The sequence below is a fragment of the Cervus elaphus genome, chromosome 9 (genome assembly GCF_910594005.1).
Source record: "Cervus elaphus chromosome 9, mCerEla1.1, whole genome shotgun sequence".
Lineage (NCBI taxonomy): Eukaryota > Metazoa > Chordata > Mammalia > Artiodactyla > Cervidae > Cervus > Cervus elaphus.
In genome coordinates, this window is record NC_057823.1 from 82507372 (window position 1) to 82534408 (window position 27037).

A 27037-nucleotide genomic window follows, 5' to 3' on the forward strand; every position below is an offset into this window, starting at 1 on the left:
CATGAAATTAAAAGATGTTGGCTCCTTGGAAGAAAAGCTATGACAAACCTAGACAACATATTAAAAAGCAGAGACAGTACTTTGCAAACAAAGGTACATCTAGTCAAAGCTATAGTTTTTCCAGTAGTCATGTATGGATGTGAGAGTTGGACTATAATGAAAGCTGAGCACCGAAGAATTGTTCCTTTTGAACTGTGGTGTTGAAGAAGACTCTTGAGAGTTCCTTGGACTTTAAGGAGATCAAAGCAGTCAATCCTAAAATAAATCAGTCCTGAATATTCATTGGAAAGACTGATGTTGAAGCTGAAGCTCCAATACTTTGGTCACCTCATGTGAAGTAGTAACTCATTGGAAAAGACCCTGATGCTGGGAAAGATTGAAGGCAGGAAGAGAAGGGGACAAGAGGATGAGATGGTTGGATGGCATCACCGACTCTATGGACATGAATTTGAGTGAGCACCGGGAGTTGGTGATGGACAGGGAAGACTGGTGTGCAGTCCATGGGGTCTCAAAGAGTCGGACGCGACTGAACTGAACTGAACTGAACTGAAATACACCATGAGAATTGTGGGTTTAGGAATGTTGACTGAGAAAGATGCACAGTGTGAGACTTGCAAGTTAGGTTTTATTTGGGGGCAAAATGATGTCTGTAGCCTGGGAGACAGCACCTCAGATAGCTCTGTGAAACTATTCCAAAAAGGTAGTGGAGGAAGGTCAATATATGTGATTTTGGTGAAGGGGAAGTTCATGCAATCAAGCGCTTATTTCACAAAAGTTTTTCTGTTAGTCAAGAGGGCCTGATGTCATCATGAAAGGATTTAGTGCTTTTCTCGATATGAGGAAATGCAAGGATTGAGATCATGAAATCAGTTCCTGAAAATATCTAACAAAAGACCTGTTCCGCCAGTTTTCCTGGAGTACAAAGTGCCTTATTCTCCACCCTGAACTCCCTTCAGGGCGTGTCAAAGGTCAACAGCTGCAGCAGCACAGAGTTCAATCCCTGCAGAGGCAGATGGCAAATGCCCTTGTTGTTGTTCAGACACTGGCAAATGCCCTTGGCACGTGCCAGTTTGTGGTTGACAGGGAGAAGCGTTCCAGTCGGGAGGACTTCAGATAATGTAGGTTGGAATGGGGAAGGTGTGTGCAGAGATCTGGGAAGAAATCTAGAACAGACAGTATCTATTCATTCATCCAATAATCACTTATGGAGCTCCATTCATTGCCAAAGACTTATTAATAAACCAAGATCTCTGGCCTCAGGGACTGAAATCTGGAGTACTGTGTTGAAAAGTGTTGGACAGTTGTGATGGAGGTGGGGCTGGAAAAATACGGGAAAACTAGTCAGTGATGAAAAGTGAACTTGAACTATGTCATTATGATCAAAGAGCGTGAGAAGAAAGTTCAGAGGGAGTGTTGCCAAGATCTTGGCTCTCTGTGCACCAGTGCCAAAGAAATATGGAGACAGAGTGATGGAGAAGAAGGAAAAGAAAAGAGTGGCTTTATTCCTTTGCCAGGCAAAGGGGGAACATAGTAGATTAGTGCCTCAAGAACTGTGCCCTCCTCCCTGGCAAGTAGGGAGTGGTTATGTAGTCAGACAGGGATATGGCATAAGGATCAAGGCAGCAACAGTCTTGTATTCTTCTTTCTTCTGCAAAGTTTCTGAAGAGTGGGGTTGCTGACAAGATTAGAGTGTGTGCAGTGTCTTAGGTGGTCTCCTAAGCTTGATGAGCCTCTCTGGTCTCTTTAATCTTGCCTCAGGTGGTTCATTGGCTGCTCCTCCCTTGATTGGCAACGGTTGTGCCCTTTGGAACTCAGAGAAGGTCATGGAACCTGGAGTCTTGCCTAAAAGAGATGGGGGACAGGAAGGCCTTCATGCCCAGGAACCCCACAGGGCCCTGCTCAGCATCAGTAGTAAAAACACGAAGGTAAGAATGAAGATTAGTTTCTAGGCTGAATCTCACTCCCTACCAGCAGTGGGTCCTTGAATTTGTTCCCTAACTTCTTCCACACTCAGTTTCTTAAGTGCAGGTGGGGATCACAGACAGTGTGGGCAGTCAGGTGTCTTTACCTGATATGATTGATAAGGTGAGGGGTAAGTGTCAAGGAGAAAGCAATTGGAATTGGAGGGTCAAGAGAGTATAAACAAGTATAGAGGACTGAGGAAACAGAAGTGTGAGGAAAGCAGGGATAAATCAGTAAAAGCCATAAGAAGATGATTCCAAAAAGAATAGGGGAGCACATTCAAATGAAAAGTAATAGGAGACAAAGCCAGGGGAGACAACGGCTCTCCAAGTAGTGGGTGGCACCTGCGTGGCAGGGAAGAGTTAAGTCTGGAGCTTGAAAGCCTGCTCAGCTACCTGATCATTTCAAGGCTTAGAGCAAGTCACAGCCTCATTAGATTGGTGGAAAGATTCATGGCTGGCAGCAAGAAAAACCCAACTCATAGTAGGCACTCAGCAAATATTTAAACATGTTATCTGTTTTTTTTTTTTTTTTTTTTTTACCGTAAATACAGGTGCTTGTGAGGGTGAAACTAAATAGCATATACAAGTTGAACATAAGAGACAATTAACAAAGTGGAGCAAATAGGAGACAGGGTGGTGTAGCTGTTAGGCTAGAAGTCTGGGATTTCAACATACCTTGGCAAAGAGTTATTTATTTCTTCATTCTCCAAGGCAGTGATATTTACTGATTAGGTAAACCTAATGAGCATCTACTAGATTTTCCTGCCAGTAGCTCACTGGCGTTGCCCACCTGCTGTTTCTCCTCTGAGGTCACTGCATTAAGGACTGATTTTGATATGACACCTTATTAGGTGTTCCAAACCTCCAGGATGCCGTATGCGGGAAGCCATTCAGCAGGAACACTGACACCGGTACTTCCCGAATACACGAGGTCTGCGTGGGAGAGATGCTCCTGACCAAAGAAGATCCTGCATTCAGCAGTCCTTTAAAGGAGAGGTCTTTGTGGCCACAAGCCTGGCCCTTGGTCCAAGTAGCTGATCCTGCGGTGGCACTTTGGGTTAAGGCATGAGAATCATGAAGAGGTGTGGGTTTGAGGGATGGTAGATCATAAGGCGCTCTGGCCACAGCAATGGTGTGGTAACATACGTCTGTGACTGAGCCAGAGGGCTGACAAAGGGAGCGATATCCGAGCACTTGATCCTGGAGGGAACTGGAGGTTTATAGACGCAGCTGTTTGTGGACTCTGAGAAGCAGGCTGGGTTTTCTAAATCTGCATTTTAATTAGATTATTTCAGCTGAAACTGGAAGTCAGATACTGAATAAATATCTCCAAACTTAGTTGAAGTAACATGAGAACCTATTCAACCTAGCTGTCTGAAAGGCTTGGACTCAAAATTTTTATTTTATTAACAATTTTATTCTCTGCTATTTGCCAAGCTTTGGTTCAGGCATTTTGCTGAGTTGAAAACTGTGGAAATTTGTTGTAATTGGAGGGGAAAGAATCGCATGTGGTTTCTTCCAAACCTTTTTCCAATTTTTTTTTTCTGTTGTTGTTGTCCTGAATTCCATGGGAAAATTACCCAGAAGGGTTATTTTCTCTTTTAATGATGCAACAATGCTTGGTTTGCTCTGCCTGTTTTTATTTTCTAGCTACATTATAATTACGTTTTCCCACACAACTCATTTTTTTTCTTCCAAATTAGTAGATATAAAATTCTGATGGCTCTTTAGGGAGCTAATCTTCAGATATTCTCTCCTTGGGGTGTCCTTTGTGTGGGAATAGATGATGCTGGACCTCCAGGCCCCAGTCTCCATGCTTAGTGGTGATTCATCACCTCAAGCATTTTAATTAGCAGTTGCAGGTGAATCACTAATTGGTCTCACATTTGCATACATAAGCCAGAGATTTGTAGGTTTACAGTTATAAATCTTAGTCATTTGGGCAGGGCATAAATGTTAGAATTCATTCCTCATCCCTTACAATTGCCTCATCAGCTCTGTACAAAGCGCTGTCTTATATTGGTAATTTTAAGTGGGTGAAAAATGACTTGCTGTATTAATGTGTTAGAAAAATATGGTGTTTTAAAGAAGAAAGGAGTTTAAAAAAAGAAAGCACTTACACAAGGCTTCTTGAGAAAGCTGCAGAGGGATCTGGTGCTTGGAAAATGGCGCTTGGCTTAATTTCATTATGGCTTTGAGTACTTTGGTGGCATTAGCTTGGTAAACATTAGCAAAGAGAAGCCTTGCAAGGAGTTTATGTTTTTTTGAGACAGATCAGTTTAAGAAACAACAGTGAAGGCTTCTTCACCTTGGGCCCATATTGACTTCAACCTGTAGGAACCTGAGAGAAATTCAGGTTTACTCACATTTTATCTGGTCAAAAGTCAGTCTTTTCTTAGAACTCATCTTGAGTGCAATCAGTGAGGATGCTGTGGTCCTTCAGGTGCCTACTTGATTCATCAAGATTTATGATCCTCTCTCTGTCTGGAGGCAGAGATGTTCAGCTTCTGGTCATTTCTAAGAACATACCAATTTATAATTCAGTTAAAGATATAATTACCAACACACTATATCCCATACTAAATGTTGAGGGTTAGACTGTTCATGGGACAAAGTCAACATTAATACCCAGTCCTTGGTCTGCCACACAGCAGGATGGAAGTACAAAGGCAATTGGGATGACAAATGTATCAGCTTAATTAATAAAGAATGGTCTCTAAATTATGTATTTAGTTTCATACAAGAAATAGTATCAATATTTCTTCTTTTATAGTATATTTCTGTATTTCTGTATAAAAAGCAGAGACATTACTTTGCCAACAAAGGTATGTATAGTCAAAGCTATGATTTTTCCAGTAGTCCTGTATGCATGTGAGAGTTGGACTATGAAGAAAGCTGAGCACTGAAGAATTGATGCTTTTGAACTGTGGTGTTGGAGAAAACTCTTGAGAGTCCCTTGGACTGCAAGGAGATCCAATCGGTTCATCCTAAAAGAAATCAGTCCTGAATATTCATTGGAAGGACTGATGCTAAAGCTAAAACTCCAATACTTTGGCCACCTAATGCAAAGAACTGACTCATTTGAAAAAGACCCTGATGCTGGGAAAGATTGAAGGCGGGAGGAGAAGGGGACGACAGAGGATGAGATGGTTGGATGGCATCACCAGCTCAATGGACATGAGTTTGAGTAAACTCCAGGAGTTGGTGATAGACAGGGAGGCCTGGTGTGCTGCAGTTCATGGGGTCACAAAGAGACACGACTGAGCGACTGAACTGAACTGAACTGAACTGATAGTCCTCCAGTTAAACATTGGGTGATATTGGCTCTGATTCTTTCTTTGCTGACTGGAAGACTTACTGATGGCCATGTTGGTTTTACATCTTAGAGGCTGCACTCTTTGATGGTATATGATGTCATTTTCCCAATTATTACCTTAGCAATACCTTTTCTTTCTCTCAGTTGAATTAATCTTGTATTACTTATTCAAATCTCTCTATCCTATTCCTTGCTAAAGAGGCAGAGTACTTACTTCCAGGGAAAACTGAAGCAAAGGAGAAAAGTCATATTATGTATTAGCTTTTGCTGCAATATGCTGTGTAACAAACAATACCAAAGCTCAGTGTCTTACAAAAACCAAAATGGTAATTTCTCACTCATAGGCTTGTGGTCAGCTCTGGTGATTTTGTTCCAGGCTCTGAGTTAAGTTCCTCTCTGTGCCATGTACCTCTCATGTCAGAACTATTTGGGCTTTCAGTTCTCGTGGGAGAAGGCCAGCAGAAGTGAACCCAAGAAACTGAGTCAAACCAAACAAGTGCATTTAAAGCTTCTACTTTTTTTGGCATGTTGGTTACATTATGTCTGCTCTCTTTCCGATAGGCAAGTCATTTGGCTAAGGCCAAGGTGAATGGGATTGGAAGGAAGTCTGCTTTTCCCACAGAGGAAGAGTCCAAAAAGAGAAAGTGTATCAACAATGCAACTTAACCATTCATGGCTGAGTTCCCATAGAGAATTTTGGAAAATTTGATTCTTAGTCTCAGAGTAGTCCTAGGTCCTAGAGAATTGAGAAAGAGAAGAAATAAAATTTATTGTTACACATTATGAATAGAGTCTTCCAGAAATGCAAGTAAATTATTTAAATTACCTTTAAAATTACTTTTAGTATTTAGGCTTTATTTTCTTGAATATAGTATTACGTATTACTCCAATCTTGGACCACATAGGTCACTTGGATTTTATGGGTTATACACATATTGAATAAAATTTGGTGGAGGCCTGTGGAGGGTTTGAAGTGAACTAGCACCATCACTGACTTGTTTGTGAATATTCTCACTCATCTTCTGGTCCTATGTTATATACTGCTGTGTCTATTCAGTCCTTGGAGATGGGAATATGATTTTTACTGGCATATCAATTTGTGTTTCTCTTTGGAGTTAGGCACAGCAAGATTATTGGCAACATTCTGATTTCTTGCAAGCTTTATCTGTCAGTCAAGAAGTATACCTCTCTATAGGCATATTGGATATATGTGTTATAGTTTCTCAACTACTTTTTTAATATGAGGTGTTTAGTAGTTTACTCCGAAAGATGTTGGACTTCCCTGGTGGCTCAGATGGTAAAGCATCTGCCTACAATGTGGGAGACCGGGTTCAATTCCCAGGTCAGGAAGACCTCCTGGAGAAGGAATGGCAACCCACTCCAGTATTCTTGCCTCGAAAATCCCATGGATGGAGGAGCCTGGTAGGCTCCATGGAGTAGCAATGAGTTGGACATGATGAATAACTTCACTTCACTTCCCAAAGACGGTAGTCACATTGAATCAAAAAATTTCAAATTTTATTTAATTCCAAATATCCCAAAAATTTAAATAGTACTTGACTGTAAAATTTTCTATTTGGAAGTTACTTTTGTACTGCAGAAGAACTGATTAATATTGCCAAAACATTGACTTCTGTGACACTAAATAAATAGGGGCTGACTCTGAGTTGGGCTAGTTATGAACGTAAACGAATTACTCTGTTGTCACCATTGGGGGTTGGGAGAGAAAATATCTCTTTCCCTCTGTGCAAATTATTTTTATAACAATGGTGATACTTTGGATGTGATATATATTTCCCATGAAGAAATAGAATTTCTTGATAAGCAGACTTGTTTTCTCCATCAAATACCTTCTTCAAATTAAAAACTATTAAATTCAAATTATTGAGGAAAAAGGTTGAAAGAATTTTGGTGCATTAGTTTGGTGTAGTAGTCAAACTGGTCGGGTTTGGACTCAGAAACATGTGAGTTCTTCTCCATGATCTACTTTGATATATTGTACATTCTTGGTAAATTGACTTCATTTCCATGAGCTTCAGTTTCTTCTTCTGAAGAATGTGGATAATAATAGTAAGTATCTGACAGAGTTATTGTGTGAACTCAGTGAGGTTATGATCACAAATTAATCAGTACAATGCCTAGCTCATATTAAGTGCTCAATAAACATTAGCTACTAATATTGTTCAGTTCAGTTCAGCTGCTTAGTCGTGTCCAACTCTATGCAACCCCATAGACTGCAGCATGCCAGGCCTCCCTGTCCATCACCAACTCCCAGAGTTTACTCAAACTCATGTCCATCGAGTCAGTGATGCCAGCTGACCAACTCACCCTCTGTCATCACCTTCTCCTCCTGCCTTCCATCTTGCCCAGCATCAGGGTCTTTTCAGTTGAGTCAGTTCTATCCATCAGGTGGCCAAAGTACTGGAGTTTCAGCTTTAGCATCAGTCCTTCCAATGAATAGTCAGGACTGATTTCCTTCAGGATGGACTTGTTGGATCTCCTTGCAGTCCAAGGGACTCTCAAGAGTCTTCTCCAACACCACAGTTCAAAATCATCAATTCTTTGGCACTCAGCTTTCTTCATAGTCCAACTCTCACATCCATACAGGACTACTGGAAAAACCATAACTCTGACTAGATGGACCTTTGCCAGCAAAGTAATATCTCTGTTTTTTAATATGCTATCTAGGTTGGTCATAACTTTCCTTCCAAGGAGTAAGTGTCTTTTAATTTCATGGCTACAGTCATGATCTGCAGTCATTTTGGAGCCCAAAAAATAAAGTCTCTCACTCTTTCCACTGTTTCCCCATCTATTTGCCATGAAGTGATGGGACCAGATGCTATGATCTTAGTTTTCTGAATGCTGAGCTTTAAGCCAACTTTTTCACTCTCCTCTTTCACTTTCATCAAGAGGTTCTTTAGTTCCTCTTCACTTTCGCCGTAAGGGTGGTGTCATCTGCATATCTGAGGTTATTGATATTTCTCCCAGCAATCTTATTTCCAGCTTGTGCTTCACCCAGCCCAACATTCTCATGATGTTCTCTGCATATAAGTTAAATAAGCAGGGTGACAATATACAGCTTTGACGTACTCCTTTCCCAATTTGGAACCAGTCTGTTGTTCTATGGCCAGTTCTAACTGTTGCTTCCTGACCTGAATACACATTTCTCAAGAGGCATGTCAGGTGGTCTGGTATTCCATCTCTTTCAGAATTTTCCGCAGTTTGTGGTGATCCACACAGTCAAAGGCTTTCGCATAGTCAATAAAGCAGAAATAGATGCTTTTCTGCAACTCTCTTGCTTTTTCGAAGATCCAGCGGATGTTGGCAATTTGATCTCTAGTTCCTCTGCCTTTTCTAAATCTAGCTTGAACATCTGAAATTTCATGGTTCATGTATTGTTGAAGCCTGGCTTGGAGAACTTTGACCATTACTTGACTAGTGTGTGAGATGAGTGCAGTTTTGCGGTAGTTTGAGCATTCTTTGGCATTGCCTTTCTTTGGGATTGGAATGAAAACTGACCTAACTAATATTGTTAGGAATAGTTTTATTAGTGCCGTGGGTAATAAATGGACATGTGAAACTGAAAGACTGACATTTGAATCATTTAGAGGTGAACTTTCTTTGAACTTCCTTTTATTTTGAAAGAAAAAGATTAAGGTTTTTAAAAAATCTGATGATCTATAACATATAACTTAAGTGGTAAAAAAGAAATGACCATTGTAAGCTATTAACTGAACATCATGTAATTTTTTTCTTTTGGTTTTGTGAATTTTTAACAAGTATATTTTGTATCTTTGTTGAAGTTACCTGGAAACCCTATCTCATATTTTTGAAACTTATGGAAATAAATTGCAAAAGCTCTGGGTTTCTTCTTGATATCCTAGGAATTCACTCTTCTCCTATTCTACTTTCACCCATACTGTTTAGACCAATAGTTTTCAATCTTGGATGTATTTCAAAATCACCTTGGAGAAAATATTTACAAGTCATATTTCTGATGGGGGTTAATATTCCAAAATATAAGAAAATTATAGAATTCAATTATAATAAAACCAAGTGTTTTGATTAAAAAATGGGCAGAAAATCTGAATAGACATTCTCCTCAAAGACATAAAGATGGCCAACATCTTTAATTATCATGTGAAAAGATTAGGCATGTGAAAAAGATGCTCGACATCATTATCAGAGAAATACAAATTAAAACCACAGTGATATATCACCCACACTGTAAGAATGGCTATCATCAATAAGAACACAAATAACAAATGTTACTGAGGATGTGGAAAAAAGGGAACCCTTCTACACTGTTGATGGGAATGTCAGTTGGCACAGTTACTGTGGAAAACAGTAGGGAAGTTTCTCAAAAAAGTAGAAATAGAGTTTTTATATGACCCAGCAATTACACTTTTGGATATATATCGGAGAAAAACAAAAACACTAATTCAAAAGATACATGGATCCTGATGTTCATAGCAGCATTATTTGCAATTGTCAAGATATAGAAGCAATGGAAGTATCCATCAACAGATGCATAAACAAGACGTGTTTGCTCTTACATATATATACATATATATACATGTATATATATGGATCTTATATATAACAGATCATATATATGTATATATATGAAGGAATACTACTCAGCCCTTAAAATAGAATGAAATTTCGTCATTTGCAACTACATGAATGGATTTGGAGGGTATTACGGTAAGCAGAGTTCCAAAGAATAGCAAGGAGAGATAAGAAAGCCTTCCTCAGTGATCAATGCAAAGAAATAGAGGAAAACAACACAATGGGAAAACTCGGATCTCTTCAAGAAAATTAGAGATACTAAGGAAACATTTCATGAAAAGATGGGTTTGATAAAGGACAGAAATGGTATGGACCTAACAGAAGCAGAAGATATTAAGAAGAGGTGGCAAGAATACACAGAACTGTACAAAAGAGATCTTCATGACCCAGATAATCACGATAGTGTGATCACTCACCTAGAGTCAGATATCCTGGAATGTGAAGTCAAGTGGGCCTTAGAAAGCATCACTACGAACGAAGCTAGTGGATATGTTGGAATTCCAGGTGAGCTATTTCAAATCCTGAAAGATGATGCTGTAAAAGTGTTGCACTCAATCTGCCAGCAAATTTGGAAAACTCAGCAGTGGCCACAGGACTGGAAAAGGTCAGTGTTCATTCCAATCCCTAAGAAAGGCAATCCCAAAGAATGCTCAAACTACCACACAATTGCACTCATCTCACGCTAGTAAAGTAATGCTCAAAATTCTCCAAGCCAGGCTTCAGCAATACGTGAACTGTGACATTCCAGATGTTCAAGCTTGTTTTAGAAAAGGCAGAGGAACCAGAGATCAAATTGCCAACATCTGCTGGATCATCGAAAAAACAAGAGAGTTCCAGAAAAACATCTATTTCTGCTTTATTGACTATGCCAAAGCCATTGACTGTGTGGATCACAATAAACTGTGGAAAATTCTGAAAGAAATGGGAATACCAGACCACCTGACCCACCTCTTGAGAAACCTGTATGCAGGTCAGGAAGCAACAGTTAGAACTAGACATGGAACAACAGACTGGTTCCAAATCGGGAAAGGAGTACATCAAGGCTATATAATGTCACCCTGCTTATTTAACTTTTATGCAGAGTACATCATGAGAAACGCTGGGCTGGAAGAAGCACAAGCTGGAATCAAGATTGCTGGAAGAAATATCAATAACCTCAGATATGCAGATGACACTACTCTTATGGCAGAAAGTGAAGAGGAACTAAAGAGCTTCTTGATGAAAGTGAAAGAGGAGAGTGAAAAAGTTGGCTTAAAGCTCAACATTCGGAAAACTAATATCATGTCCTCTGGTCCCATCACTTCATGGCAAATAGATGGGGAAACAGTGGCTGACTTTATTTTTGGGGGCTCCAAAATCACTGCAGATGGTGATTGCATCAATGAAATTGAAAGACACTTACTCCTTGGAAGGAAAGTTATGACCAACTCAGACAGCATATTAAAAAGCCGAGACATTACTTTGTCAACAAAGGTCCGTCTGGTCAAGGCTATGGTTTTTCCAGTGGTCATGTATGGATGTGAGAGTTGGACTGTGAAAAAAGCTGAGCGCTGAAGAATTGATGCTTTTGAACTGTGGTATTGGAGAAGACTCTTCAGAGTTGCTTGGACTGCAAGGAGATCCAACCAGTCCATCCTGAAGGAGATCAGTCCTGGGTGTTCATTGGAAGTACTAATGCTGAAGCTGAAACTCCAATACTTTGGCCACCTCATGAGAAGAGTTGACTCATTGAAAAAGACCCTGTTGCTGGGAGGGATGGGGGCAGGAGGAGAAGGGGACGACAGAGGATGAGATGGCTGGATGACATCACCGACTCAATGGACATGAGCTTGAGTAAACTCCGGGAGTTGGTGATGGACAGGGAGGCCTGGCGTGCTGTGATTCATGGGGTTGCAAAGAGTTGGACACAACTGAGTGACTGAACTCAACTGATGGTAAGTGAAACAAGTCGGACAGAAAGATAATTCCTGTATGATATCACTTTTATCTGGATTTCAAAAAATGCAATAAACAAGTGAATATAACAAAAAAAGAAACAGGCTTACAGATACAGAGAACAAACTGTAGGTTACCAGTGGGGAGAAAGAAGGGGGAAGGGAAAGGGCACAAAAGGTATAGGGGCTTAATAGGTATAAACTACTATGTATAAAATAAACAAGCTACAAGGATATATTGTACAACACAGGGAATATAGACAATATTTTATTCTAACCATAAAGGAATATAACCTTTAAAAGTTGTGAATTACTATGTTGTACACCTGAAACTTACATAATATTTTAGATCAACTATACTTCAATTAAAAATATATATAAAGAACTCATATAACTCAAGAGTGAAAAAAAAAACAGTTCAATTAGCAAATGGGCAGGAGATCTGATTAGACATTTTCCCAAAGAAGGCTGACAGATACATATCATGCTCAACATCTCTAATCTTTACGGAAAATGCAAATTAAAAACCACAATGAGATATCACCTCAGAGCCATCAGAATTACTATTATCAAAAAGACAACAATACCAGGCATTGGAGAGGATGTAAAGACAGGGGAACACCCATTCACTGTTGGGAATGCAAATAGGAGCAGCCACTATGGAAAATGGTGTGTAGATTCCTCCAAACATTAAACATGGAACTACCATATGATCCAGCAATTCCTCTCCTGGGTATTTACCTGAAGAAAATGGAGACACTAACTTGAAAAAAAGTATATATGCACCCCTATGTTCGTTACAGCACTATTTACAGTAGCCAAAACATGGAAACAATGTAAATGCCCACTGATGAATGACTGGGTAAAGAAGATGTTGGGTATATGTACAATGGAATATTAATATTATTCAGTCATAAGAAGAAAAGGGCCACAGGACTGGAAAAGGTCAGTTATCATTCCAATCCCAAAGAAAGGCAATGCCAAAGAATGCTCAAACTACCGCACAACTGCACTCATCTCACACGATAGTAAAGTAATACTTAAAATTCTCCAAGCCAGGCTTCAACAGTACGTGAACTGTGAAATTCCAAATGTTCAAGCTAGATTTAGAAAAGGCAGAGGAACCAGAGATCAAATTGCCAACATCCGCTGGATCATTGAAAAAGTAAGAGAGTTCCAGAAAACCATCTACTTCCGCTTTATTGACTATGCGAAAGCCTTTGACTGTGTGGATCACCACAAACTGCGGAAAATTCTGAAAGAGATGGGAATACCAGACCACCTTACCAGCCTCCTGAGAAATGTGTATTCAGGTCAGGAAGCAACAGTTAGAACTGGACATAGAACAACAGACTGGTTCCAAATTGGGAAAGGAGTACGTCAAAGCTGTATATTGTCACCCTGCTTATTTAACTTATATGCAGAGTACATCATGTGAAATGCCAGGCTGGATGAATAACAAGCTGGAATCAAGACTGCTGGGAGAAATATCAATAACCTCAGATATGCAGATGACACCACCCTTATGGCAGAAAGTGAAGAACTAAAGAACCTCTTGATGAAAGTGAAAGAGGAGAGTGAAAAAGTTGGCTTAAAGCTCAGCATTCAGAAAACTAAGATCATGGCATCCAGTCCCATCACTTCATGGCAAATAGATGGGGAAACAGTGGAGAGAGTGAGAGACTTTATTTTGGGGGGCTCCAAAATCACTATAGATTGTGACTGTAGCCATGAAATTAAAATACGCTTGCTCCTTGGAAGAGAAGCTATGACAAACCTAGACAGCATATTAAAAAGCAGAGACATTACTTTGTCAACAAAGGTCCATCTAGTCAAAGCTATGGTTTTTCCAGTAGTCATGTATGGATGTGAGAGCTGGACTATAAAGAAAGCTGAGTGCAGAAGAATTGATGGTTTTGAACTGTGGTATTGGAGAAGACTCTTGAGAGTTCCTTGGACTGCTAGGAGATCCAACCAGTCCATCCTGAAGGATATCAGTCCTGAATATTCATTGGAAGGACTGATGCTGAAGTTGAAACTCCAATACTTTGGCCACTTAATGCAAAGAACTGACTCAATGGACAAGACCCTGATGCTGGGAAAGATTGAAGGCGGCAGGAGGAGGGGATGACAGAGGATGAGATGGTTGGATGGCATCACTGACTTAATGGACATGAGTTTGAGTAAGCTCCGGGAATTGGTGAAGGACAGGGAGGCCTGGTGTGCTGCAGTCCATGGGATCGCAGAGAGTCGGACACAACTGAAAGACTGAACTAAGTCATAAGAAAGAATGGAATCCTGCCATTTGTAACAATGTGGAAGCTTTTCAAACAATGTGTGAAGTCTGAGGGCCTTGCTCTAAGAATAAATCAGACGGAAAGAAAGATGCTGTATGATTTCACTTATACATGGAATACTAACAAAAAGACTAAGTATATAGTTACAGAGAATATATTGGTGCTTGCTAGAGGTGAGAGGTGTGAAATAGGTGAAGGGAGTCCAGTTAAAAAATAAATCAATCAATCAGGGGGATGTAATGTACAGCATTGCAATAACAGTTAACAATATTGTATAGTATATTGAAAGTTGCTGAAAGTAAATTTTAAAGTTCTCATTACAAGGGAAAAAACAACAATAACAGCAACATAAATGTCAGAAAAAGTATGACCAGGTGTTGTCTAATTGCACTCATCTATAGTACATAGTTGAGAAGGCAATGGCACCCCACTCTAGTCCTCTTGCCTGGAAAACCCCATGGACGGAGGAGCCTGGTAGGCTGCAGTCCATGGGGTCGCTAAGAGTTGGACACGAGTGAGCGACTTCACTTTCACTTTTCACTTTCATGCATTGGAGAAGGAAATGGCAACCCACTCCAGTGTTCTTGCCTGGAGAATCCCAGGGATGGGGGAGCCTGGTGGGCTGCCATCTATGGGGTCACACAGAGTCGGACACAACTGACGTGACTTAGCAGCAGCATAGTACATAGACACCACCTGCCTGGTGGTTCAGTTGTTAAGGAGGCTGCCTGCAATGCAGGAGACCTGTGTTTGATCCCTGGGTCAGGAAGATCCCCTGGAGAAGAGCATGGCTACCCACTCCAGTATTCTTTCCTGGAGAATCCCATGGACAGAGGAGCCTGGCAGGCTACAGTCCACGGGGTCACAAGAGTCAGACATGACTGAGAGACTAAACCACATAGCACATAAAGATTTGTCATTTCATTGCATGTGACTTTGAATTTTAGATCTGGAAGAGTCCTTAGAAATCATGTGGTTTAACTTCCTTGTAGACTTTGGTTCTTAAAACTCAGGTGATTCCAACTTGTTTATTTTTAAACCAAATCATCAGACCAACCAATGTTGTCCACTCATTTTTTCCTGACAAAGGACGAAACAAACTTATTGGCATGGAGAGCTGCAGGGCGGGAAAGCATTTCTGCATCTAGCAGCTGCTGAGTGCATTCTTTATTTAGCGGGGGCCCTATGTTCACGGCATATTTGCAGAATGGTTACCTCTTGCTCCTTCTTGGCCTTGTGCCTACTTGCACTTTAGTGATATTAACAGTTACTAAGGACACTTTTGGAGAAAGCTATATAATCCTGGTTGTTCCAAAGTTTGAATGAGTACATTTTTACCATGAAATAACCTCAAGAGATAGCTGACTTAATAAACCAGACATGATAATCACTTCACGTGTACTGCAGAAATGATGCTTACTCCCTAGTGAAATAAGACTTCTCAGGCCTCAGTGGAGACAAAGGAATTTATCATTCTCTAGCAGCAGGGTGGGCCCTAGCTTGGGTGGCAAGCTATGTAAATATTAATGGAGATTCCAACTCCACTGTGTCTGAGGTAATTTCTATGCTGTTTTAGCAGCTGAGGGTCAAGGCGAAAAAAAAAAAAAAAGGAGAAAAAATGGTATTGGTGTGACTTGAATCTTTTCTACTGTAAGGAGAATCCTTCTGTTTATTTTTTAAAGTTCTTTTTTTGTCTTTTCAGTGTCTGTGGCCGTCTTAAAACCTCTGCATGATGCCAGCAGCACACTTTACTCTGGAAATCCACTGACACTTTTGCCGTAAGGTTATTTGACCTGTTTTTTCATAATTTCAAACAGCTTCGCCTCCCAAGAACTCTTTTTCTTTGTGGAGCAAACCATGAAGAAATACTTGACTAGCGGGTGAAATGACGAATACTCTCAACCTCAAAACTATTAGAAATCAATTTCTCAAGCATCAGATCTAATTATTCTCCCTTCCCCATTTCAATTCAGGAATCCCAAGGTTAAGGAAAAGCAGCTGAGAAAACAGTTTTCTTGGTTGATGTTCATTACTGCTCACTTTTTATGTAAGTAAAGGATAGGATGGGGAGACAACTTCCAAAATAAGCCCCTTTAATTGCCAAAAAAAGACACACAATGTGCAGAAAAAGAGAATATCTGTGCTATAATGCAGAGATAACAGTGCCCATAGGAGAATTGGAAGTCCTCTTGTCTAATGATTCTCAAACATGCTCTTCATTGCAGCACCAGCTATTCTCTCAGTTGGGAGGAACCTAAGAAGGAAGAGCTGGAGGTCTGGTCCGGCCCATGTGGCTGCCCAGAGGGCCAGGAGTGAAGAGGAGGTTCACTTAGGCGACTGTGAAAAGGCAGAGAATGTGTGGGTGACACTGCAGTGTGTTTGCATGTGTGGAGATGCAGAAGTAGCAGGGAGGGCATTTGAAATGAGAAGGCAGGAATAGGAAGTTGCACTGCTGAAAGGGATAGGTGGTCTTTGGATCACTACAACAGGCTCCGAATTTGCAGAAATAGTTTGAGAAATAATCTTCCAGCCTAGGCCCTGTTTCTCTGTGTTAAGTTACTCAAGACAGTTATCCAAGATAATTTGAAGATGTATGTATACACTTTATGGTGAGTTTAGTGTTCAAGCTCCTTTAGAATCAAATTTATCTATAAAATAATAGTCACATTCATCGTGTAATTCTTGATGAAATCTAAGACCATTCCTCTTGTCAGGTGTACTGGAGATGGAGAACAACATATGGAGTAATTAAGACATGTTTTGATTGCAAGCGACAGAAACCCAACTCTGCCTAACTTACCAACAAGGGACTTTCTTGGCAAGCATAACGCAACTCTGGGAAAGGAAGGGGTATGGCTGACCTCAGGCCTCTGGAAGCAGAGCCTGCAGTGTGCTTAGGCCTCTGTCTTCTCTATGCTTCTCTCAGCACGTTGACTCTGTCCTCTCAGACTGGCTTTCTCTGTGAGAAGCAGCAATGCCTCAAAGCTCCTGTCTTGTGCTTCCCAAAGCTTTCCACTGGAGAAGAAGCAACTCCCTTTAATTTCCATATAAAAACCATCCAAGGGCAGGACTGTGATTGACCCCCACCCCCGTCTGTTTTGCGGTCTAGAGGGAATGAATACTGAGATTTGGCAGCCCCAGCTTCAACTGCAGCATTATGTTAGAGTCAGGCAGAAGTTCTGTCTTCAAAGGGGTGTATTGCCAATGTCCATTCAGCTGATGAAAATCTAAATCTGTCTTTTCAACCTGAAAACTCTCAAAGTTATCTGTTGGACTTTAGTTTCTAGAATAGTAAAACCTTAAGAATTAAACTAGAATGGATAATCAATTAGAAACTCCTTGAAGACAGGGATTATATTTTATGATACTTCTGTATTCTCTGCTCTGACAGGAGAATTTTGAAAATATGCTGAAACATCGATTTGGATCACTTATGGTAATAAATGGATTCATAAAATTAATCACAATGATGGTGTTGGGGTTACTTATGGGAAAACTTAGAATTTGTTCTTTAGCAGATTTAGTTTTGTAATTTCCCAGTATAAGAAAATATTAAAAAGGGACTGGGTGAGGGTGTGTGTAGGTTGGGTAGTTAGAGAAAATTAGCAGTCTCATTTATATGGTAGGCCTTATTTAACGTTGTTTCTGTTGATTTTAAAATTATTTTTTGAGGTGATGCTTTTGAAAAATTCTTTTTGGAAAATAATAAGAATCTTAGATTTTGGACAACAGATTTCCCTTCAAGATATTCCTCACTTGAGATGTTCAAAGTCATTATTGAGAGTGCCTTTTATAATTTTTCATATCACATTGTAGGAATGGTCAGTGTCATTTTGAACACTATTAACCATGCCTGATACCTCCTCACCACCATAAATTAAGGTAGAATGTTGGTTGAAGTGAAGCTAGATTGATCAACCTGTCAAAAGCACTGATTTATAGATAGTTCTGCTCCTCACATTTCTTAGAACGACTGCCCTCACTCTTGTGGGCTCACACCACTTTGAAGCATACAGGGAATGAACTAATGTGGTAGTGCCTCTACCTAACTAATCCTGCCTAAAGTGTCTCCACTGGAAGTATGTGAGAGAAGTATTTATTTTCCTAGTATGATTTATGTCAAAATTTGTCCCATTGGAAAGTAGCATATTAATGCCTAATTCTAGAAAAAAAAAAGGAGGCGGGTAAAAACCTTCTCTGCTGTCTAGACAGAGCCTTGTTAGTCTATGTCTGACCATATGGGGGCTCATGGTGGTGATATTAATCGGCGGGAAATGAGCCAAGGAAAGACAACCCTATCTACCAATTAAATTTACTGAGCTTACGGGGTGGTTTATAAAGTCAACATGCTGGGCAAGGTTTACATCTGACCAGGGAAATTGTTGTTTTCTGATCCCCAGTTGGCTGTCAGCCAGTCCAAACACAAGACAGATGTTGGCTTTAGTAGGGTCAGGGTTATCACAGGGTGGGATGAATAATCATTGGCTCTGGAGTTTGCTACTTTTCCTTGGCTGATGAATAAGAGCAAATAAAATTATTTCTGAATGCCTTGGGGGCGTGAGGTGGGTTCATTTTGCAAAGCTGGATCGGGGCACTGAAAACCAACATCTCAGCAGCGAACTTCTTGTGTCTGACATTTCTTAGTTCAGTTTGATCTGAGGACGACTGATTCTCTATCTCAAAGGCCAAGGGTTAATGCCATCTCATAAAGATAATGATAAACACAAACAAGGTATTCACTCTGATATATTGGTTTCTTATCCAGGGGATCAAGGCAAAAATGTGGGAGAACTGAAAACACAAAGTTTGAAGTAGCATCAAAGTAATTTGTTAGTTTTTGAAGTAGGAACTTTTTTTATTACATGCTTTCCTCTAATAGAATTGAGGTGTATAATAGCATGAAACTCAATGAAGACTATGAAATTGGGAGATGTTTTCTATGTTTGCTATGTGTCAAGTGTGTAAAGCCTGCACATGTGAGTCCCACTCACTTGTGTTTGTCTCTGGGGATGGTTTAGTTTCCATTAGGTGTTAGGAAAACTAGCCATGCACCATAGTCCCTGCAGGATGAGAGTCAGACTTGAAAGAATCCTGTCTGTGGGAAGGCAGATGTGTGGAGTGAGCAGAGTTCTATGAGGCCCAATGCTGGGGCTTTGGGATCCATGCTGGGGGCTGCCAGAGTCATCATCTGACCCCGGGCAGCAAGGGAGAGCTGGAGGCTGCAAGTTAGTAAAACTTTTGGTGCACTTCTGGGAGAGGAAAATATACAACAGCCTTTCACGAGACTGGAAATATATAGCAAGGTTGACATAATTTATTCTGGGAATTGCATGTTAAATTGTATTCCAGATACCAGGTTATATTTGGTGGTTGACTAGAAAATAGTGTACCATTTGTCTATTTAAGGCTAAAGATCTCTCCAACATTGCCTTTTAAGCCTACAGTTGCCCATGAAAATAAACAGATATTTCCCTCCTTGCCCGAACTGCCTTTCTCATCTGCTCATTCTGGAATGCTCTTATGAAAGTTATCAGCCTCTCTGACCACATTTATCTTTCCGATTCTTTTTCATTTATCTTTCCAATTTCTTTTTCAGTGGCAGCCCCTCTCATCACCTCATCCGTGTTATACTCTAGACTTTGCCTCCCTTTGGCTGCACCCAGGGTTTCTGGGCCCGGCCTTGCTCTGCCCTCCTGACTCTGAGTGTGTGGTCACCCTCAGGCTGACCTCCTCCCCCTGAAGTCCTCCTGCTTGTTCTCCCTGATGGTTTCCTCCAACCAAGTTCCTGTGGTCTGCCAAGCTGAGCGCTGACCCCTTTCTCTTGGAAGACTCCTTTGCTCCCACACGTCCAGTGTTCACTGAATTGAGGGCTCTTAACCTCCGGCTTTTTCCAGCTGGAGCCTTTCAACCTAATTGATGCCGTCCAATCACGCTCATGTGCCTGCTGGGTCTTTTCTTATTATCGCCCCTTTTCATCAGGTATTCTGTTCTGGGGTCATCTTTGGCTACTTCTTCTTGCTTTGCCTCAGCTACACTAATGTGACTTAGCGTTACATTTATGAGATGCTGTCTGTGCTGGACATAAGGACCCAACACAGTAATGTTCCCTCTGTAGGTTGTCCTCCTTTTCCCAAGGTGGGGTGGACAAGTTCATGTTGACCAGGCTGAGGCAGACAAGGCCTTGAGAACACTGGCTGTGTTTGCATGAAGCTTTTTGGAAAGTCATCATTTCAGGAAAGTTTCAGCCCTCCATGTTCTCCTTCGCGAAGTGATTAAAACACGATCTGACAGTAAAATGATGAGTCATTAGGTTCACAGAGAACTTAGGCAGTGGAGATGTAGTTATGGAACCCCAGGTCATAACTTTTCATCATTTTTCTTTTTTTTTTTTTTCAGTATTTTTCTGTGGCATCACTGCTGTCTTGTGGAAATTTTTCTTTTAGGAAGCTGTCTGGCTGTGAGTCAGTTTCTTTGCCTGAGAATGTTGTCTGAGGCAATAACAGAGCTGTATTTTTCCTTCTACCTCCCTCTTTTTTTTTTTGTCCAAAGGAAAAATTTGGCCGAATTATCTAAATTATCTGTGGATTAGATTCTGGGCTTATGATTAACTAAGGAAACCCTCCTGTTTGAGAGTGTAAAGGAGAATGGGAGACAATGGATAGAATTCTGGTTGAAAGGCAGTGTCCCCGACTGTCCAGAGGGACAATAGATGTTCCTCTCTCATTGTTGCTGGGACAATGTCTGGCTTGGTATGTATGGGCCCTGACTATTCTTACTGTTTTTTCTGTGCCACTTGATGAGAATGTGGGTTTTTACCCCATTCAGAAAAAACAGGCAAGTCTCTATATCTGTAGCATAATTGGGCTACATGTGTTCATTAAAAGCAAACAAGCAAAAATTAGAAATTCCAACCTCAGAAACATCAGGGACACTGTATTCCAGATTTGGTATCTCATATTCTCCCTGAGAAGAAGGCAAGTCTGAGAGTCATATATACACCAAGCAAAAAAAAAAAAAAAAAATGAAGTAAAATTAAAATATTGTAAATCTCATAATGTCCAATGATTTCCCATACTTTATGCTTCTGCTTGGCATTCATTCATGCTTGACTTATCGGAAATGACCCTGCCACTGACCTTCAAAATAAAATTCTGTTTCAGAGTTTTTCTTGCATGATGTCATCATCCTTCTAGGCCTCACTGAAGAGCCTAATACTTTTATGAAAAACTTCAATATATCACATGATGAGAACTATGCAACATAATGTTTTCCTTTCTGACCTGGCCATTGAGAGCTATCTTTGGGGTTTAGTGGTGACATATTCTTAGCATAGATTTTCTAGTACATTTGTTCTCTACAAAGCTGCCTCTTTACTGTGTGACCTTTTTTGTCTTTGTATTAATAATCCATTTGCATATTTCTCTTTTATCATAATACATCTCAAATAATTTTGAAAGGATTTCTGACTTAGAGATCATTTAATGGCAACAAAGAGTCACACAGAGCAGTGTTTATCAACCTCAGAACCACTGATGCTTGGGCAGCAGGTTTGGGCAGGAGGAACCACTCAGATCATGATGCGGACATGGATGATGTCTCTGCCAGTGCATTGGGGGAATTGTGGACTGAAGTGTGCCTGCTAGAAGAGTTCTGCACTGGGCAAGACTGGCTAGACCCTTATTCCATCCTTTTGCTTGGTCATTTGTTGGGCCATCTCAAAAGAAATGTGATTTTGGTTACCACCACTAATCACTGGCCAAACCCTAGGAGGTGTGTGGGTTCAGGGGTACACTGAGGGCTCGCTGAAGTTGCTGACAGTTGGAGACTATCAGCTACTCACATTCTTTGAATCTGGGGAGCAAGTTCTTCTGGGCAGGGGGATCTGCCCAGGTTGCTCTGCCCATTGTCTTTCCTAACTCCTTTATACTTCTCTGTCCATGGACCCTTTTCTCCCTGCTTTCCGATGCCACTGAGCATAACAGGACTGCTTTAAGGGGCCCTATTTTTTCAGTTGAAATATTAGTAGAGTTTGAACAGACTTATTGGATACAAACTCAAAATTCTTATAGACTTCTTGGGCTAATTGGGGTTGAGTGTCCACTTGTCGTCCAATTTACTATAGTGTCACATAGAAGAAGCATGACTGCAGGGTACCACTTTTGTGGGTAGGAGTTCTCTGGGAAGGAAAGCCATAATCTGGATTATACATCCAAAAGTCGCTTCTGCAAAGTGTGATCATGTGCAGAGTTGGAACCTAAAGCCAGGTCCTGTGCTTTTAAGTGCAGTGAAAAGTGAAAGTCACTCAGTTGGGTTCAACTCTTTGTGACCCCGTGGACTGTAGCCTGCCAGGCTCCTCTGTCTATGGAATTTCCAGGTCAGAATACTGGAGTGGGTAGCCGTTCCCTTCTCCAGGGGATTGTCCCAACCCAGGAATTGAACCGGAGTCTCCTGCATTGCATGCAGATTCTTTACTAGCTGAGCTACCAGGAAAGACCTTTTAAGTATAGTATTCTTACTAAAAACATGGTGCCTTTCTCTCTGTCCATCTTTTCCTTGATTTTAACCCACCTTGAACATTGCTTCCTAAAGGAATCTTCATTCAAAGCTAGCTCCATTTTGTAGAACCAGGCTTACCTTGGCTCCACGGCTCACCATGGTCAACACAGTTAATTCTAAAATAATTGAAAACCCTTTAAGACTTGCTCCATTGAGCATCATAGACTTAACACTAATCAGCTACTCTGCTTGAGTATAGACTATAGCATCCCTTGATCATGGCAATGCATTCCTTCCCCCTGCCTTTTTGCCTCCACTTGTATTGCCCTAGCCTTTAAACTAATTTTTTGAATGTTTACTCTGCCAAGTACTGTGTTCAGTTCTTCTTGCATTCTCTCTGTCCTTCCAACAACTCTGTGAGGTAAGAATCAGTACTCCTATTGATAGACTTTTATTTTGCTATTACCTGGGCTTCCCAGGTGGCATCGGTGGTAAAGAAACCACTTGCCAATGCAGGAGATGTAAGAGATGCAGGTTCTATCCTTGGGTCAGGAAGATCCCCTGGAGGAGGGCATGGCCTACTGAAGCGACTTAGCATGTCACGCACAGTTTAGAAAAGTAAAGCGACTGAAGAGCTATGTGATGAAACCTAGTTTTGTCCAGCATCAAATTCAGAGTATTTCTACTTGTCATGCTTCCTCTTTACCTTGTTAAGTACTACATGACTAAAGGTCAAGTTTTGTTATTTCTACCTATCTCTTTCTGATAATTCCAAAGCAGAGATCTTAATTATTATGTTCTCTTTTTAATCATAATACTCAACTAGTATTTAGTGGTATCATGGTTTATAATATTATAACTTAAGTGATTGTATGAATATATCTGCACATTAGACCTAAGCCACTTGAAGACCATAGATTCAGTGCCCCATTCAAAAAGTGGATGAGAGACAACTCAATAGGTTTAAGATTCAAATGAGGCAGAAACAAAGTTCACTAAAATACAGAATAAGCCTAAAGAAAGCTGTCAAATTACAAGTAAACAGAAAATGAAATATAATATGAAGTTATGAATCAGGTAATTAAGACAAGATATAAATATATTTGTAAGATGAAAGAAAATTCTGGAAATAAATAAGTAAGAATAAGTGTATTTTTGATGTGCTGACGACTCCTGAGCACAGTAAACATATGCAACAACAAATCTTGATTTTGTAGTGAAGTTTTGTTTTGCTGTATGAAATCTTTGTTAGAATAAGTTCAGATTAGCTTTAAAATTATCTCCAGAAAAATCTACAGAATGTAGGCAAAAGAGAAAAAGTGTTAGTCACTCAGTTGTGTCCAACTCTTTGTGACCCCATGGAGTGTAGCTTGCCATGCTCCTCTGTCCATGGAATTCTCCAGGCAAGAATACTGGAGTGGGTAGCCATTCCTTTCTCCAGAGAATCTTCCCAACCCAGAGATCAAACCTAGGTCTCCTGCATTACAGGAGGCTTCTTTACTGACTGAGCCACCAGGAAAGTCACACTGAAAACAGAAGGATTGTTTTCTATTACTTATTTTACAAACAAGCTTTGATTATATCAGAGCCTACTAGCTTCAAGTTGATGATAATTTAGACATATCTTGAATAAATTATGGCATATATGCAAAGCACATGTATAACATAAACATGAGTGCATGCATAGTTACTCAGTTGTGTCTGACTCTTTGCAACCCCAAGGACTATAGTCCACCAGACTCCAACATAAACATGATGATGTACAATTTAATCTATTTTAAAGATATTTTAAATACATTAAAATAATCAATTAGCATATACATTTATTGTTTTTCATTAATACATTCATGTTAATTGTTAAAAATGCCAAATCATATTTTAAAATCATGTAATTAATGTTGTTGGACTTCTAGAGTAATATTACTGATGATTAATTTGGATGAATGATAAAATCTTCAATTAATCAAAAAAGTCCAGAGTCTTGTCATATGTAAAGTACTATGGCAAATAAAAGAAACATAATTTAGCTAGGAAAGGAATTTAATAATAATTAAATTTGCATAACAAGAAAAAATTACAGTTGATGCAAACATTGCTAATTGAAATCAGCAGACAGAAAGAGCATTGTAAGTTGAATGGTGTCAAAATGTTATAAGGAAGCACTTTGAAGTGATATATAATGAACATAAATGTGGTCAGTTAGAGGGGATAGACACGGCATACTGACCAGTCTGGTGGTCTATAAATGGAATCTTTTAGCATGAACTGAGATTCCTATAGTAGGAAAGGAAATTGAGCTATATTATGAAGAACTTTGAATTCTAGGGTAATAAATTTGAACAGTGGTAAGTTATTAAGTGTTACTACAGTCATTTTTCACCAGAAGGTTTATCTACCTTATTTATTGAGCATCAGCTATTTGTAAGAGTCACTGTGTTAAGTATTATAGGAAGTTAAAAAATTAGCAATGATGACTTCTGCCTTCAAGCAGCTGATAGTCTACTACATAGGAGAAAATAGATGTACACAAGCAACTATTGAATAAGTCAGATTATGACAGGAGTTATAAGAGAAGTGAGAGAAGAGTAAACCAAGTGTTAAGATAGAAGAGGGGATGAGAAATTAACTTTAGCTGGGAGGATTCAGGAATACCTGAGAAAAGAGCAGGCATTTCAATTGGTCCTTGAAAGAAGAAGGAAATTTTGACAACACCTTTTCTCCATGAGGGGAGCATGCCTTTTAAATAGGAAAACCAAGGGCACAGGAGTAGGAAATTGCAGAACAAATTAAAGGCCTAGAAAGTGGTTTAGCTTGGCTAGAATTCAAAGAGCATAAGGAGGAGGAATGAGAGGTAAGGGCAGAAGTGCAGAGTGGGATCTGGATGTGGAGGGGCTTTATAGACAAGCTTAGACACTTGCACTTTATTCTTTCCTCTTTTATTTCTGGGGAGAGGGTGGATCTTAAAAAAACCTCCCCTGAAGTTCTCATAGCATCTCCAGGAGTTCATGTCCTGGAGATGGATACACCTATGGTGAATGGTAAAATCTGTACTGTGGGGAAATTGCTGGGGAAGAAGAACAGTAGGTGGGATGAATTAAAAAGGGAAATTACAAGCAGGAAGAAGTTTCAGGAGCTGTCACAATAGTACAGGTGGCTCTATGAGGGTTAGAACTACTACACTCTTTTTCTTTCTTCCTTCCCCATCTTAATGAGAGCTTCCCAGGTGGCACTAGTGGTAAAGAACTCCTGCCAATGTAGGAGATTTAAGAGACATGGTTTCGATCCCTGGGTCAGGAAGATCCCTTGAAGGAGGGCATGGCAGCCCACTCCAGGATTCTTGCTTGGAGAGCCCCCTGGGCAGAGGAGACTGGCAACCTACAGTCCATGGGGTCTCAAAGAGTCAGACACAACTGAGTGACTGAGCACATATTATACCCGTCTTAATGAGATATAATTGACATATAACATGATGTAGGTTTAAGATGATTTGATATATGTATTTGTTGCTAAATGATTACTGCAGTAAGTTTGTTAACATACCTGTCACCTCACATAGTTACTACTACTAAGTTCTGAATCTCTCACCAGTCTACACTTTCTGCATGGATGATGGGAATGTTAAACAGGAAACAGCTTTTTAAACCTTTGCCAGGGTTCAGTGGATAGTATCCAATGACTGACTAGATGTGAGAATCAAAGTCAAGGAGGCATTAAGGATAATTTTATGATTTAAGTCTTTGTTAACTAAAAGACAACATCTGTCTTAAAATTAAACAAAGCATGGAAAAGATAGAAGAGTTATTTTGGTTGCCTGCAACATAGTGCGTTCAGGTCCAAGATTACAAGATGGCAGACCAAGCATATTTACTGACTTGCCCTCTATCTCAAGTCCAATTGATGTCACAATAAAAGAGTTAGGCTAGAAATTAATAAAACCCAGGAGAAAGGGAGGCAGAAGTTATAAGAAAATGAGATAAAAATTAATTTCTGGAAGATAGATCACAGAGAAATATGAGGAGGGACACATTAAAGAGGAAGTAGCTGACTGGTGGGCATATGGGAAATGGAATGGAAGATGACTAGGCTCATTGGCAGACGTAGAATGAAGAAAACCGAAGTGATGCTCTGAAGGTTGATCAGTGCTATGTGATAGGTGTGTCCCTTCTTACCTCCATGCCTAGCACTGCCAGGAAGCCTGAGATGTGTGGAGCAGCAAGAACTCCTGGTGGATCTTCTCTGGCTGGAAGTAGGCCAAATGCTCTAGTAAAAATATCCGTTCTGATATATTTGTTAGTGTGAAAGAGTTTGTCAAATGGTGTTCTCCTGAATTAAACTGTCCGAAGAAAATGAAACCTTCTAGAGAACTATGGTCCTCACTGTGATTATCAGTTTGCCTCTTGCCCATTGAACACTTATACCTCACAGCCCATGAACACATAAAGTCATTCATTCTTCCCA

General features: G+C 40.2%; 1 long non-coding RNA gene across 1 annotated transcript in view; it reads left to right on the forward strand.

Moving 5' to 3' along the window:
• The window catches only part of LOC122700570, a 79575-nt gene that overhangs the window by 20299 nt on the left and 32239 nt on the right, over nucleotides 1–27037 (forward strand). Inside the window, exon 2 of the long non-coding RNA XR_006342809.1 lies at nucleotides 1759–1925. This is a non-coding gene — a long non-coding RNA (uncharacterized LOC122700570). The remainder of the gene's footprint in view (nucleotides 1–1758; nucleotides 1926–27037) is intronic.